General features: G+C 32.9%; 1 long non-coding RNA gene across 1 annotated transcript; it reads left to right on the top strand.

Annotated features, from left to right (window-relative positions):
* Positions 1-373: 373 nt before the first annotated feature.
* LOC130972937 (uncharacterized) lies at positions 374-3,582 on the top strand. Its single transcript, XR_009083963.1, has 8 exons — positions 374-589; positions 690-738; positions 1,110-1,136; positions 1,300-1,417; positions 1,989-2,064; positions 2,552-2,597; positions 3,045-3,088; positions 3,429-3,582. It is a non-coding gene; the product is annotated as an uncharacterized LOC130972937 (long non-coding RNA).
* The last annotated feature ends 10,924 nt before the right edge of the window (positions 3,583-14,506 follow it).

Genomic DNA, 14,506 nt, shown 5'->3' on the forward strand with positions numbered 1-14,506 from the left:
ACATTCTTTAAATTCTTGATAATTTGTTCTATTTGTTCATGAAGTTGGCAGAAAATTTATGGGAGAAAGCCCTCGTGAGTGAAGCATCAATTTTCTTCTTAATTTGTTATTCTTTGGTTCATTTATGGCAACACTAACTGTGAGTATTCTTGTCTATCCATATCAAATTTGCTTTAATTCTTCCAAAAAAAGAAAAGAAAAAGTGAATCCATGATTATTGATTTGTTTCCATTCTTACATTATAAATGTTCAATTTTGCTATTCAACAGTTCACTTCTGATAATGATTATGTTCTTTTTCTTTTATTTTATTTGATTTGATATAATTTGGTACTTCTAATGTTGCTTGTAATTATCAGTTTTTCATTGATTCTTAATATGAAAGCTCATGCTTTATATCTTACTATGTGGTGGATTGTTTTGTTGAAAGCTTTAAATTTTGTTTGCTTTAAAATTCATTTTTATTTTACTAGCACACAACCTGCTCGATGAAATGCTTCAACTAAATTCTGCCCTTATCAATGCTTTTATGACAGAACTGGAACCTGATTCTCCGGTTATCTAGGTGATAACTATGATCTTCTTAAGAGGTTATTTTGGTTATTTAAAAGTTTACTTTATGTTATCAACTAATGTTTTTCCACTGCTTTAATTTTGGCTTTCAATTTTTAATATTTTTCGCTCATGCAGAAGCACATAAAGCAGAACAATGACATCACTCTCTGTGCACTCAAGATGGGTATCAATTTCTTTCACTTCTCTACTTTCTTTTGTTCGTGCACCTTATTACCTCGTTACTTCTTTTTCTGTTTGGTTCCATCAAGAAAATTATCATTGTATTTTAATATAAACGGTTTTTGAAGCTTGATCTATGACATTTTTTTATTTTTCATAAAATAATTTATGATTTTATTAACAAAGGATAATAGAGCTTTTCTTTGTATATTAATGCAGGGAGTGAGTAAGTTCTAATAATAAAGGGGGTTTAGGTTGTGACTTAATTTGTTGGAAAAATGAATGAAAACTATGTTTGTGTGTGTGTGTGTGTGTCTATATATATAGTTCAAAATTTGATTATGAAATTGATAATTCATATTGCTTTGTATGCAGGGAAGCAACCATATCAAGAATCTGCAGGTAATTAGGTGCTATATGGCTTAGCTTACATATTGCATGTTAAAAAGCTAGTTAAAAAGCTTTGATTGTAGTTGTTATTGTCTACTACTAATATACATCAAAAGCTAATTAAAAAGCAATGATGGTTGTGAAAGCTTTGATTTGTACTGCACTTTGTATTCAGGAGAGTGAAATTTTCAATTACTTGTTGATGACATGGAGCAGTACAAAGTACTTGAGCAAATTGGAAAAGGTGCTTTTGGTTCTACACTTCTTGTCAAGGATCAGCATGAGAAGAAAAAGTGAGATGCAATTATTTCATTTCATTTTATTTCAGATCAATTTCATTTCATTTCATTTCAGAACAATTTTTTAAACACTATTTCAAGACATGTAATTGTTTTGTGTTAATAGCTTAGCTGGATTTGTTGTAGCATACCGCATCAATTTGTATGTAGAATGTCATTGATTTTGTGACTTGTTTCTGTTATTTAGGATTAGGAGTTGGATTATGTAAATTTAGATATAATTTGTTTAGACATTTTTTGTCTTGTGCACAAGTCATTCTTGAGATTAGATAGTAGATTAACAAACTAATTTTCTTCTTAGATACTAGAGATAGAAATGTCTCTGCTTATAACAGTGAACTTCATTATTACTCTATGAATCTGTGTCATACCGATCCATGCTTATAGGTAAAATTTAGGACCATTATCTAAGTTTATCATGAAAAACATCAACAAATAGATGAATTAAAAGGAGAATTTGAAAAATTGTATCTAATTATATAAAGTAGGTTTGGCAAGACCAAAGAAAGAAATCATTACTCAAATTGCCTTTCTAATGCTTTTTTTTTCGCTTTCTGGCTTGCAGATGTTACAGCTTTAGTGGTCCTGATATGCCATGCAAACTAAAGATCTAATTTATTGAGAAGAGCGTGTTTTGAAAGGTCTCTGTGAAGGTTTTAGACATTATATATTATTTATTTCCAAGGATCATGGTTCCTATAAAGAAAATTCTTTTATTAATAATTATTTGATACATTCAATTGACTAGTTGTTAGACTTCAAGGAAAAAGGCTTCTTATCCATAATTAATATAATTTTGTTGATAAGTTATAAAGATTTTACATTCTGATTGGAATAATTGAGTCATTGTGAAGAAGTCATATAAAAATTATTAATATCATTATTATCCGGTTAATAATGAAAGTACACACTGCATCTCAATTTAATACTTACAAGTTTCAACTTATTTTTATTATTAGTGTGTGTCCCATTTCTTAATCTTGTGGTCATCAACAAATAATTAATTAAGCTTCCTTACTTATTATTATTACTTACGGATAATAATATGCTTAATTTAATTAATTAGATATAGTGGTATTATTATCGTGTCTAATAATGTTGTTACATGATGCACAAATTTTAATGCAGATGTATCGAACAGTGAAAACTACAGATAGAGCAGCGGCTTCTTCAGGTTAGTGCATAGTTTTTTATTAATTTACATTTGAAGACATAATGTTTCACATAAACTCACCATCAACAAGGAGATCTGATCTATCCGTTAATAATTAGGGCCATTAGCATATACAAAACATTTAGAATTTGAGTTCTTTTATAGGATACCAATATCTTTTTGAATTAATAACTACAATTGAATCATATTTTTTTCAGATATTAATTATTAAGAACAAATAATGAATTAATACCACTAATATTCTGAATTGTTATACAAAAATACTGAGTTCACGTATAAGATTAGTCACTATGGATTTATATGTGATAAAAAGATGAGTGGAGATATATGCAGTGTGTATTAAATTGTTGGGTTGATCACATGAGAACAAAGATTGTATGCTAATTAATCCTCTTTAGTTTTCTCAAAGATAGTAGGATTAAACTGAAATTAATTCTACATTTACAGGTACTTGGCAACATGTATCAAAGCAAATTGCTAGAAGTGATTAGGTGAGCCATATAACTCATGTTTTTTAGAGGCAAGCTGATGGAAGTGTACCTAGAAATATGGATATATGCATTTTTTCTTCTCCCATTTCCCCTTTCTATATTGTCAACTGTTAGATTTTATATATGGATATATGCATAATCATATTGCTCCTGCAGATCAAATCCTTTGATTTCTTTCACTGACCACTATGTTATATACATAGATATATAAACAAGATTACTGTTTGGCTGTTCTTAATTCTCATTTTTTGTTTAAATTTATTTTGTGTTGTCCAAGTTAATGGTTTATTTATTTATTTATTCTTTTTTATTTTGTTTTTAAATTATATTTTTGTTGTAGGAATTGGATCAAGAAAGTGAGATTCCATTGCCAAAGGAGTTAGAAAGTAGATCTTTTGAAGCGAATAATAGAGAAGCGTGATTTTTTTTATGATAGAGACTTGATGTATTAAGAGTTACATATTAAGACTTTCAATACTTTATTTGTATAGGAGTCATTTTTTTTATTTCCAATACTAAAAAAATTATATATTATGTTTAATATTTTATTTATGAGTTATGTAATATTTTGTTGATGAGTTATGATTTCTTGTTATTGTGAAATTTTAAATAAAAAAATTATTTGTTTAACACGGTAAAAATTATCTTTTTAAACGATTAAAAATGTTATTTTTATCCAGTAAAAAGGGCATTTTGTAACTGTCATTTTAAACAACATGAAATGCCATTTTAACCAATAAAAATGGCACTGTTAGGGTAAAAATGGCATTTTAAAAATGCCATTTTAACCAACTAAAAGTCACTCTGTCAGGGTAAAACGGCGGTTCAAAAACACCGTTTTAACCTATCTAAAAACCGCCATTTTAACAAACTAAAACGCCACTCTGTCAGGGTAATAATGGCGGTTCAAACCACCGTTTTAACCTATCCAAAAACGCCGTTTTAACCAACCAAAACGCCACTCTGTCAGGGTAAAAACGGCGGTTATAGCCGCCATTTTAAACAATTCAGAAACCGCCATTTTAACCCTCAAAAAACCGCTGTATTAACCTCGGGTAATTGTGGCGGTTTTCTGAAAACTGCCGTAATAACCATAATGGCGCCCAGAATAACGGCGTTTCTTGGGGGCGCCATTTTCGGTAATAATGGCGATTCTAACGGCCGTAATTACCAAAAATAACCGCCATTTTAACCCTATTTTTTTGTAGTGAATGTGCGCAGCAGCCAACCTCTCTTCCAGTGCTCGGGCTCCTCTTTCTCTGCAACAACAGGATTAGTTAGAAAGGAATGTTTAAGAAGAATTATTACTAAAAAAGGTAAATATACAAATGATTTAGTTGAAGAAACCAATAAAACTGGCAAAAGTGAAAAATAACTGATGAGGACCTGCTCCTCTTTATTGTTTATTTATTTTATTGTTTTCCAACATGTCTCACAGAAGCAATTTCTATTTGGCAACATCACTAATTTGATTATAACTAAATTGCAGTAGAGTGAAAATGCCGTCTCCTAGTAGCTTTGAATGAGTTAGAACCTGGCAGAGACTCACTATCCATCTGGTACATGAATGACTTCTTGTATTCTATACAATGGCTATTCATGGCAAGGCAGGAACAATACACGTTACACATAAAAAGAGAAAAAGAGATAACAAATCTAAGTCAGACTAAGCAAGTTTAAATGATACCATAAGTCTATTACTACTAGCATTTAGTACTACGGTTAACTGATACAACTGGGCATTCCATTGATAGAAATTCGAAAGGAAGAAAATTCCAAGGAAGTTAAATGTTCATGAAAAGTGGTCAACGAAGTCTGGTTGAAAGTGCTGTGACGAGGAAAGTAAAGTTCACAAAGACAGAGACGGATAAACCAGCTACTCATGATCCTAGGCGAGTTCGAAAACCAAAAACATCGAAAGGGAATTTATCAATAAATTTATGGATTCTAATCAATTCAACACAGCCAATGCTCGAACCACATAGAGCAAGAAGCCATACACCATTTTGGATACAACATAATGCAACAGAGTAAAAACAACGAAATTCATACCTACGATGAAGTCCCAACTAGAACATCAGCAGCTTCCGGTCCGGCCCCCGACGGACCGGTTGGCGGAAATACGAAACCAACGCAGGATAAGACATGACACTGCAACTTCAATCGTAGAGGGTTTCCTTTGTTGACCTTCCGCCACATCAACCCTTTAGCGGCTTTATCCCTCTCACAGAAACCTGAGTCTTCGTTTCTGGGGATCACATCTTCCTCTATTGATCACCCTCCATGGATGCAAGCCGACATCGCTTTTCCTTTTTTTTCTTTCCCATTCACAGAGTAAAAAAAAAAACTTCTTCTTTGGATACCCAATTTTTGTTGATGCCCAAAGCCCACCTCAACAGATCCAGCACCAGTGTTTGCGCACGAACGCTTAGGGCCAACCGCTCAGCCACACTTAACGTCAACCATGAGACAAGCCCCGCAACAAATAGCGACGTGTCAATCTTATGTTCATTTACATAGAAAATCTGTAAATCTGTATGAACTTGAATCTGTACCGTAAAACGACCTTGTGTCAATTATCCACTTGCTATAAAAAAAGAAGAAAGAACTAGCTACTTTTGAGGTAATCGACGTCCTCCAAATCCAATCAATCTCCCCTGTTTTTATCTTTGTATGGTGTAATACTATGATACCAATCATGTCCCATCATTCAAGCTCACCATATAACAAATTATTAGGTGTGAACTCCTTTGCTCTCTAAATAGCTAATGTTACCTTCACTTGTAGCAAATCTAGTAATAACCAGTTTTTTCTATATCTCCTCCTGTAGATCACATAAAAAAGTATGTAAAAAAAGTTTGTTATGGTAAACTAGAATGTAAATCATTAAGCAACAAATAGTTGTGGCCATAAAGATTTAAACAATTAGGAGCAATGATGAATATCTAGAGGCTAATAATAGCCTACAGATAATGTCCAGAAACGTATAATAAGTCATTAATATTTGAATTGAGTGCAATGACTTATACAGACCTTTGAGTCATTTTCCTAAAAGATTTCACCAATAAGTTCCTCAACAACATCTTCAAGAACTACAATCTGTAAATAAAATATACTAGTTTCATGATCCGTGCGTTGCACAGGCTAGCTGAATCAACGATTTGAGATTAAATATTAATAGACAAGAAATGTCAAAAACCATATTAATTACAACTGCATTTAAAAAATACATCTAATATTAATTATATATTTGTAGATTAAATATACGTAAGTTAGGTTTAACATTGTAAAAAATAGCCTACCATAAAAGTAAACAAATTATCAAAAGTTAATCGTACAGCAAAAGTATTTAGCTAAAAAATCATACATCTAGCCCTAAACAATATACAATACATCAACAGGTGATGAAAATATAATTATTTATTATAAACATTAAGAACCAAAAATTAAGTATGACCCAAACAAAAATGGATATCATTATGCATTAATAAAAAAAAAAGCATTACTTACCGATCAAATATTAATAAATAATCATTCGGCAAATATTTATGATTTTACATATAAATTATAATATAAAATACAAAAGATAGAATTTAGTACATCAGTTTCCAATTAAAATTCATAAGACAAAAAAGCGATAAACAAAAATAATTAAAAATCCTACAAAAATAAATAAACTTCAAAAAATATAATATTAATTAAGAAATTAAGAGAAAAAAAATAATAGCGAAGAAACCAAACAGGAAATACTTAAAAGAGTTTAAATAAGTCTAAGAGGGATATACATAAGTACATACATAAAAGTGGAGAAATACATGTAAATTAGGTACAAAATATAAACTCCTAAAAGCAGTTTTATGAATTAATAAAAGTAATATTGTTTCTATTTGATCCGCGTTTGATTAATTCTAAAATGTATATTCGTACTTCATTGTGGTGAATATGATGATCTGACAAATTGTCTCTGTTTATCACATTAAGACGAATATGCCTGACAAACACCCGTGTCTACTTGGGTTCAGAACGTGTCTTTCACCGGACAGTGACGAACCAACAGCTTGAATATACGTCTCTCAGACGGCTAATCCACGAATTCATTGGAGACTTCTCGAGACATCAGTTCAGCCGATTTTCGGGGAGATTAGGGTCTCTGTGATATAGGCTAGAACCCAAGGTGCAGCATTCTCTGATTCGGAAGATCCGACATTCTCTATGGCGCTTTGAGTATGATCATTAAGGAGAATGGACTGTACGAGCTTCACCCTCAATCAAAATGGATCCACACTAAACCTGGGGTTCAGATCTAGAGGAGTATTGGCAGCTGCTCAAATCAGTGTCAATCATATACAGCCTGCCATTGAAAAAATCACTCACAACCAAAGAGAGCAGTAATACCGGAGTTAATTCAGAAAGACAAAGCAACTCCGATCCTCAACTCTATTCCTATCATAGTTTACACAACTTCTGAGAAAAACAACCATAGCTTGCTTCAAGCCACAATCTCCGTGGGATCGACCCTAACTCGCTCAGGTATTACTTGGATGACCCAATGCACTTGCTGGTACTGCTGTACGGAAGTGTAGGGATTCGTACGCACCATAAACCAAACAAAAAAAGACTAAATCTCAAATGTTTTTAGTGATATCTAAATTTCAGTTCTTCCCAATACAGGTCATCATCTCTCTCTATATCATAATTGTCCAAATTCAATAATTCTATATCAAAACTCAGTCCCAATGGTATCGATTTATTCTCAATGTTTAGTCTCAACCTCTTAAATTTCCAATTCAATTCCAATGATTAGTTCAAAAGTAAACACAAGTAAAGCATTTCAAACATGATCAATAAACCACATCGTATTAAGAAAAACCCTCAGCGTCACTATCACTAGCATAAGGGATCTCTTAGTTATTCAAACACATACAAAATAATACAAAGAATACAAAAATACAGAGAATAGATAAAATAATGAGCTCAAATAGCATATAGATGTAATCATTCAACAAGGCAAGCCAAATACAAGATGCATGATGTAAGGGTAACTGTCAGTCTAGATTTTATCAACAATGATCATGTCATAGTATAGTCCTAAACTGACAAATAACCCCTCAATCAAATTTTGATATGTGACGAGAGGATTCTTGCGTGGTCTAGAATTTCACAAAAATAATCGCGTTATAAGTATAGCTTCTAAACCAACAAAAATCCTTTCGTACAAAAAAACTTGTTTGTCACTAAAGCAAACCTAATAAAGTTTATAACCGAAGTATTGAAACCTCGGTCGTCTCTCAAGGAATTGCAGGGAGGTGTATTTATTATTATTTATGAGTTTTCTGGGAAATTTAGAGTCTGGGCAATGGGCACAAAAATAATTATAAATTAAAGTAATAAAAATTAACAAGAGGTTTTATGTAATTAAATTAAAAAGCCTTGACTGGGAAAATGATTAATTGAAAGTTCTATCTTTGTTGGAATTTTCTCAAGTGTAGTATCAAAAGGTTGTTATTTTCACTTAGTTAACCCTTACTAAATAAAGAAAAGTCAAGTGATTGAGCTAACTCTTATTCGCAAATCCTAGTCCTCTCCCTTGGGAAGGTCTAGCGTTAGTAAATAAAGAATTAGCCAACAACTTCCAAATTAACTATCCACTTGAGCATTCTAACTCAAGTGTCTCCTCTTAATCAATTCATCAATTAAAGCTAAGAATGTAAAAAGCTAAATTAAAATCATAAATATGAAATACCTCAAATTGCATTAAATAGAAATTAAAAACTAACATGAAGAGTTCATAAGCCAATTTGGCTAAAAAGAGAATCAACAAGAAAAATAGAATAAACTAGTAAGCTAGAACAAATAAAAGTAGAAGAGAAGTTAAATTAAAGAAACATTGAACATGGAATGGAGAAGAAGCAATCCTAAAATTAAGAGAAATCCTAAATCCTAAATCCTAAGAGAGAGGAGAGAGCCTCTCTCTCTAAGAACTACATCTAAAATGTAAAAATTGTGAATTATCAGCCTCTCCTCATGAATGAATAGATTTCCCCACTTTATAATCTCTAATCTGTGTTTCCTGGGCCGAGAACTGGGTCAAAAATAGCCTAGAAATCGCATGGGGTGAAATCTGCCACACTGGTTTTTCGTCATTGTGACGCGCGTGAATCACGCGTGCGCGTCGCCTAGCTGTACGGCCACTATAGCAAATTATATATCATTTCGAAGCCCTGGATGTTAGCTTTCCAAGCAAATGGAACCGCCTTATTTGGATCTCTGTAGCTCAAGTTATGACTGTTTGAGTGTGAAGAGGTCAGGCTGGACAGCTTAGCAGTTCCTTCAATTTCTTGTATTTCTTCCACTTTTGCATGCTTCCTTTCCATCCTCTAAGCTATTCCTACCCTGTAATCTCTGAAAACACTTAACACACATATCAAGACATCGAATGGTAATAAGAGATGATTAAAATACACAAATTAAAGACTATAGGAAGCAAGTTTTCAATCATATCAGAACAAATTCTGGAAGGAATTGTAAAACCATGCAAATAGTATGAACAAGTGTATGAAAGATTGATAAAATCCACTTAATTGAGTACAAGATAAACCATAAAATAGTGGTTTATCAACCTCCCCACACTTAAACATTAGCATGTCCTCATGCTAAGTTCAAGAGAAGCTATAAAGAATAAATGGGGAAAGTAAGACTCATGAGATGCAACCTATGAATGCAACTATATGCTATGATGATTCTACCTACTTGGTTAAAAGTAAACAAGTTATTCAAGACAAACATAAATCAAATTCCACTAATTTAAATCATACAATAAGAAGCAAATAAACTTGTAAGAAGATAGCTCATGAAAGCATGGAACATAGAATCAAGCATTGAACCCTCACTGGTAGTGTATATCACTCCAATCTCTCAAGTATCTAGGGTTAACCACTCTACTCTTCTCTAATCATGCTTTCCAAACTTTGTTCTTCATCTAACCAATCAACAAATATTTAGTATACCAATGCAAACATCATGAGGTCTTTTCAGGGTTGTAATGGGGCTAAGGTGAGGGTGAGGTATATATGTGGCTAAGTGAGCTATAATATGAATCTTTGATTAACCTAAGCTCTCAGATAAACACACACACTCTATATAACTTCTTAAATCATTCCTAGCTACCCAAAATTTCCACTTTTGCATCATATACTCATGTATCAACTTTTCTTTTAATTTGTATCACATATGCATTGATCTTTTATTAACTTAACATTGGGGTAATTTTGTCTCCTTATTTATTTATTTATTTATATATATTTTTTTCTTTTTTTTCTTTTCTTTTTTTTTAATATAAAAATAAACATAACATTATCAATGCACATGGATTTTTAATTTTTTTTTTGGTCTCACATGAGTAGGTACCCCAATTCCTAATATTTTATCAATAGAATTCAACACTTTCCTATCAACCCAAGTTTCCACGGTTCTCCACACTTAATTGATACACAATCTCTATCTTAAACTAACCAAAGATTCAAATCAGGTAATTTAATTGTTTTTCTGCTTAAGGCTAGTGATGTGGTAAGATATAGAATAAATGGGGATTAAAAGGCTCAAATTGGCTAACAAAGGTGAATGAAAGGGTAGGCTATTTAGGATAAGTGAGCTAGTAATCAAATAATGGCCTCAATCATATGTATGCATTAAAATACACTAAATGTTGGACATATAGAATGGAACAAAATATAGATTACAATCATAGAGAAGAAAACACACAAGAATAAAATATTATGGTTAAATAATGTAACCATGTAATTAAGCTCAAATCTCACGGGTTGTGTGTTCTTAGCTATAATTCATGTTCCAAATACAACTTCCAACAAGTTTATCACAAATTTTCAATTTAAATTAGTGAAATACTATAAAATAGGGTCTTGAAAAGAAACTTATCACTTCAACCAAGTAGTGGTAGAATATGCACAAAATCAAGCAAACATGCAATGAAACATGCAAATGCAACAATGAACTAACAAATAAAATAAAACATTGGTGTTGAGAAGAAAATAACTAACCCACAAAAGTCGGTATCAACCTCCCCACACTTAAAGGTTGCACCGTCCTCGGTGCATGCTAAGATGTGCAAGTGGACGGGTTTCTCCAACTGACGCTTGTAGGTGGAGGTGCCTTAGTTGGAGGTCTCTTGGTTCCTCTCTAAAGAAGAAAGAAAAGGAAGAATATTAAATATAGAGAACGAAAGAACCGGGAGGAAGAGATTCCAAGTGATAATGAATGCCAAAGAGAGGATAATAGCTTAAATACATGGTAGCTACAACACGTAAGTAAGATAACAATTAGGAGCAAAAAGGCAATTCATAATAATGAGATGCATGAGTGTTTATGGCATGCAGAAATAGGCATGAGAAGCATAGCTCAAGCATCAAGTATTAAATGTGCCAATTGAAAGATCATGTGTAATGATGACAATTGTGAATGATAATCCCAAACAGAGGTGGTTTGCAAGTGTGGTGAAAAAGAGGTATTCAGGTAAAAAAGTAGAAGAAAATAGAATTCAGAATACCATAAGAGGATTTTTTTTCACAAACGCTTGGTGTGCAAGTTAAAATAGGAATGAAAATAATATAATCCAAATGTATGGGAGAGCCAAATTAATATGTCAATTATCAAATCATTCCACATAAGATCCGTAAGGTCAAATTAATAAAATAACATCCAAATGAAGCTCCAACACCAATATAATAATGCATGAAAAGGAAAGAAAAAGAAAGAAGAAGAAACAATAAATAATTAAGCTAAAAGAAAATTTAGAAGAAAGAAAAATAATTAAATGCAAAAATTAAAAGATGAATGAAAGAAAGAATGGACGGGAGGAAGAAGAGAAGAATAAAAGAAAAGAAAGAATGGAAAAAGATGAGAGAATAAAGAAGAGAGAAAAGAAAGAAGAAAGAAGAAGAAAGAAATTAGGATTTAGAAAGATAAGATATGAAAAACAGGGCTGCGCGGGGTTCAGGTGCAGATTCGCGAATGACGCGTACGCGTATTCCACGCGTACGCGTGGGTTGCACATTGAGGGGGGCGACTGTTGAGCGGATAATTTATACGTTTTTTTTTAGTATGTTTTTATTAGTTTTTATGCAAAAATTATATTTCTAGACTTTACTATGAGTTTGTGTATTTTTCTGTGATTTTAGGTATTTTCTGGCTGAAATTGAGGGACCTGAGCAAAAATCTGATTCAGAGGCTGAAAAAAGACTGCTGATGTTGTTGGATTCTGACCTCCCTGCACTCAAAATGGATATTTTGGAGCTACCAAAACCCAAATGGCGCGCTCTCAATTGCGTTGAAAAGTAGACATCCAGGGCTTTCCAGCAATATATAATAGTTCATACTTTGCCCGGGTTTTGATGACGAAAACTGGCGTTCAAACGCCAACTTCCTGCCTTATTCTGGTGTTAAACGCCAGAAACAGGTTACAAGCTAGAGTTAAACGCCCAAAACAAGCTGCAAACTAGTGTTTAACTCCAAGAAAAGCCTCTACACACAAAAGCTTCAATGCTCAGCCCAAGCACACACCAAGTGGGTCCGGAAGTGGATTTCTGCATCATTTACTTGTTTCTGTAAACCCTAATAACTAGGCTAGTATAAATAGGATCTTTTACTATTTTATTAGACATCTTTTGATCATCTTTGCATTATCCTTAGATCATCTTTGGATGTTTAGTCCTTAGACATTGGAGGCTGGCCATTCGGCCATGGCTGAACCATTATCACTTATGTATTTTCAACGGTGGAGTTTCCACACACCATAGATTAAGATGTGGAGCTCTGCTGTTCCTCGAGTATTAATACAAAGTACTATTGTTCTTCTATGTAATTCATGCTTATTCTTATTCTAAAATATTCATTCGCACACAAGAACATGATGAATGTGATGATTATGTGACACTCATCACCATTTTCACTTATGAACGCGTGATTGACAACCACTTCCGTTCTACATGAAACAAGCTTGAATGTATATCTCTTGGGTTTCTAATCAACGATTCACATCGACTCTCCTCTGACAATGGGGCATCTGAATCCGAGATTAAAATCTTCATGGTATAGGCTAGAATACATTGGCAGCATTTCTGAGATCCAGAAAGTCTAAACCTTGTCTGTGGTATTCCGAGTAGGATCTGGGATGGGATGACTATGACGAGCTTTAAACTTGTGACTGTAGGGTGTAGTGACAGACGCAAAAGGATAGTAAATCCTATTCCTACACGATTGAGAACCAACAGCTGATTAGCCATACGATATCTGTTCATGGTATTTTTCATCCGAGACGAAAAATCCGACAGTTGATTAGCCATACAGAAATCGTAGAGGACCATTTTCACTGAGAGGATGGGAAGTAGCCAGTGACAACGGTGACACCCAACAAACAGCTTGCCATAAAAAGGAGTATGAAGGATTGGATGAAGGTAATAGGAAAGCAGAGATTCAGAAGGAACAATGCATCTCCATACGCTTATCTAAAATTCCCACCAATGAATTACATAAGTATCTCTATCTTTATTTTATGCTTATTTATCTTTTAATTATCAAAACTTCATAACCATTTGAATCTGCCTGACTGAGATTTACAAGATGACCATAGCTTGCTTCAAGCTGTCAATCTCCGTGGGATCGACCCTTACTCACGTAAGGTTTATTACTTGGACATCCCAGTGCACTTGCTAGTTAGTTGTGCGAAGTTGTGAAAAAGAGTTGAGATTACAATTGTGCATACCAAATTGTTGGCACCATTGAGATCACAATTTCGTGCCCCATGTTTTTGACGCCGTTGCCGGGGATTGTTCGATTTGGACAACTAACGGTTCATCTTGTTGCTCAGATTAGGTAATTTTCTTCTTATTTCAACTTTTATTTTATTTTAAAAAAGTTTTCAAAAATCTTTCAAAATTTTTCTTCATTTTCGTTTTTCCAAAATTAATTTTCGAAAAATCCAAAAAAATTAATAAAATCATAAAAACAAAAAATTTTGTGTTTCTTGTTTGAGTCTAGTGTCAGATTTTAAATTTGGTGTCAATTGCATGCTTTTATTTTCCTAAAATTTTCGAAAAAATCATGCATGGTGTTCTTCATGATCTTCAAGTTGTTTTTGATAAGTCTCCTTGTTTGATCTTCATATTTTCTTGTTTTGTGTCTTTTCTTGTTTTTCATATGCATTTTTGCATTCATAGTGTCTAAACATAAAAAATCTCTAAGTTTGGTGTCTTGCTTGTTTTTCTTTTCTTGAAAATTTTTCAAAAATAAGTTCTTGATGTTCATCATGATCTTCAAAGTGTTCTTGGTGTACATCTCGACATAGTGTTCTTGCATGCCTCATTTATTTTAATCCAAAATTTTTATGTGTTGAGTCATTTTGTG

This window comes from Arachis stenosperma, chromosome 4, assembly GCF_014773155.1.
Source record: "Arachis stenosperma cultivar V10309 chromosome 4, arast.V10309.gnm1.PFL2, whole genome shotgun sequence".
Classification (NCBI taxonomy): domain Eukaryota; kingdom Viridiplantae; phylum Streptophyta; class Magnoliopsida; order Fabales; family Fabaceae; genus Arachis; species Arachis stenosperma.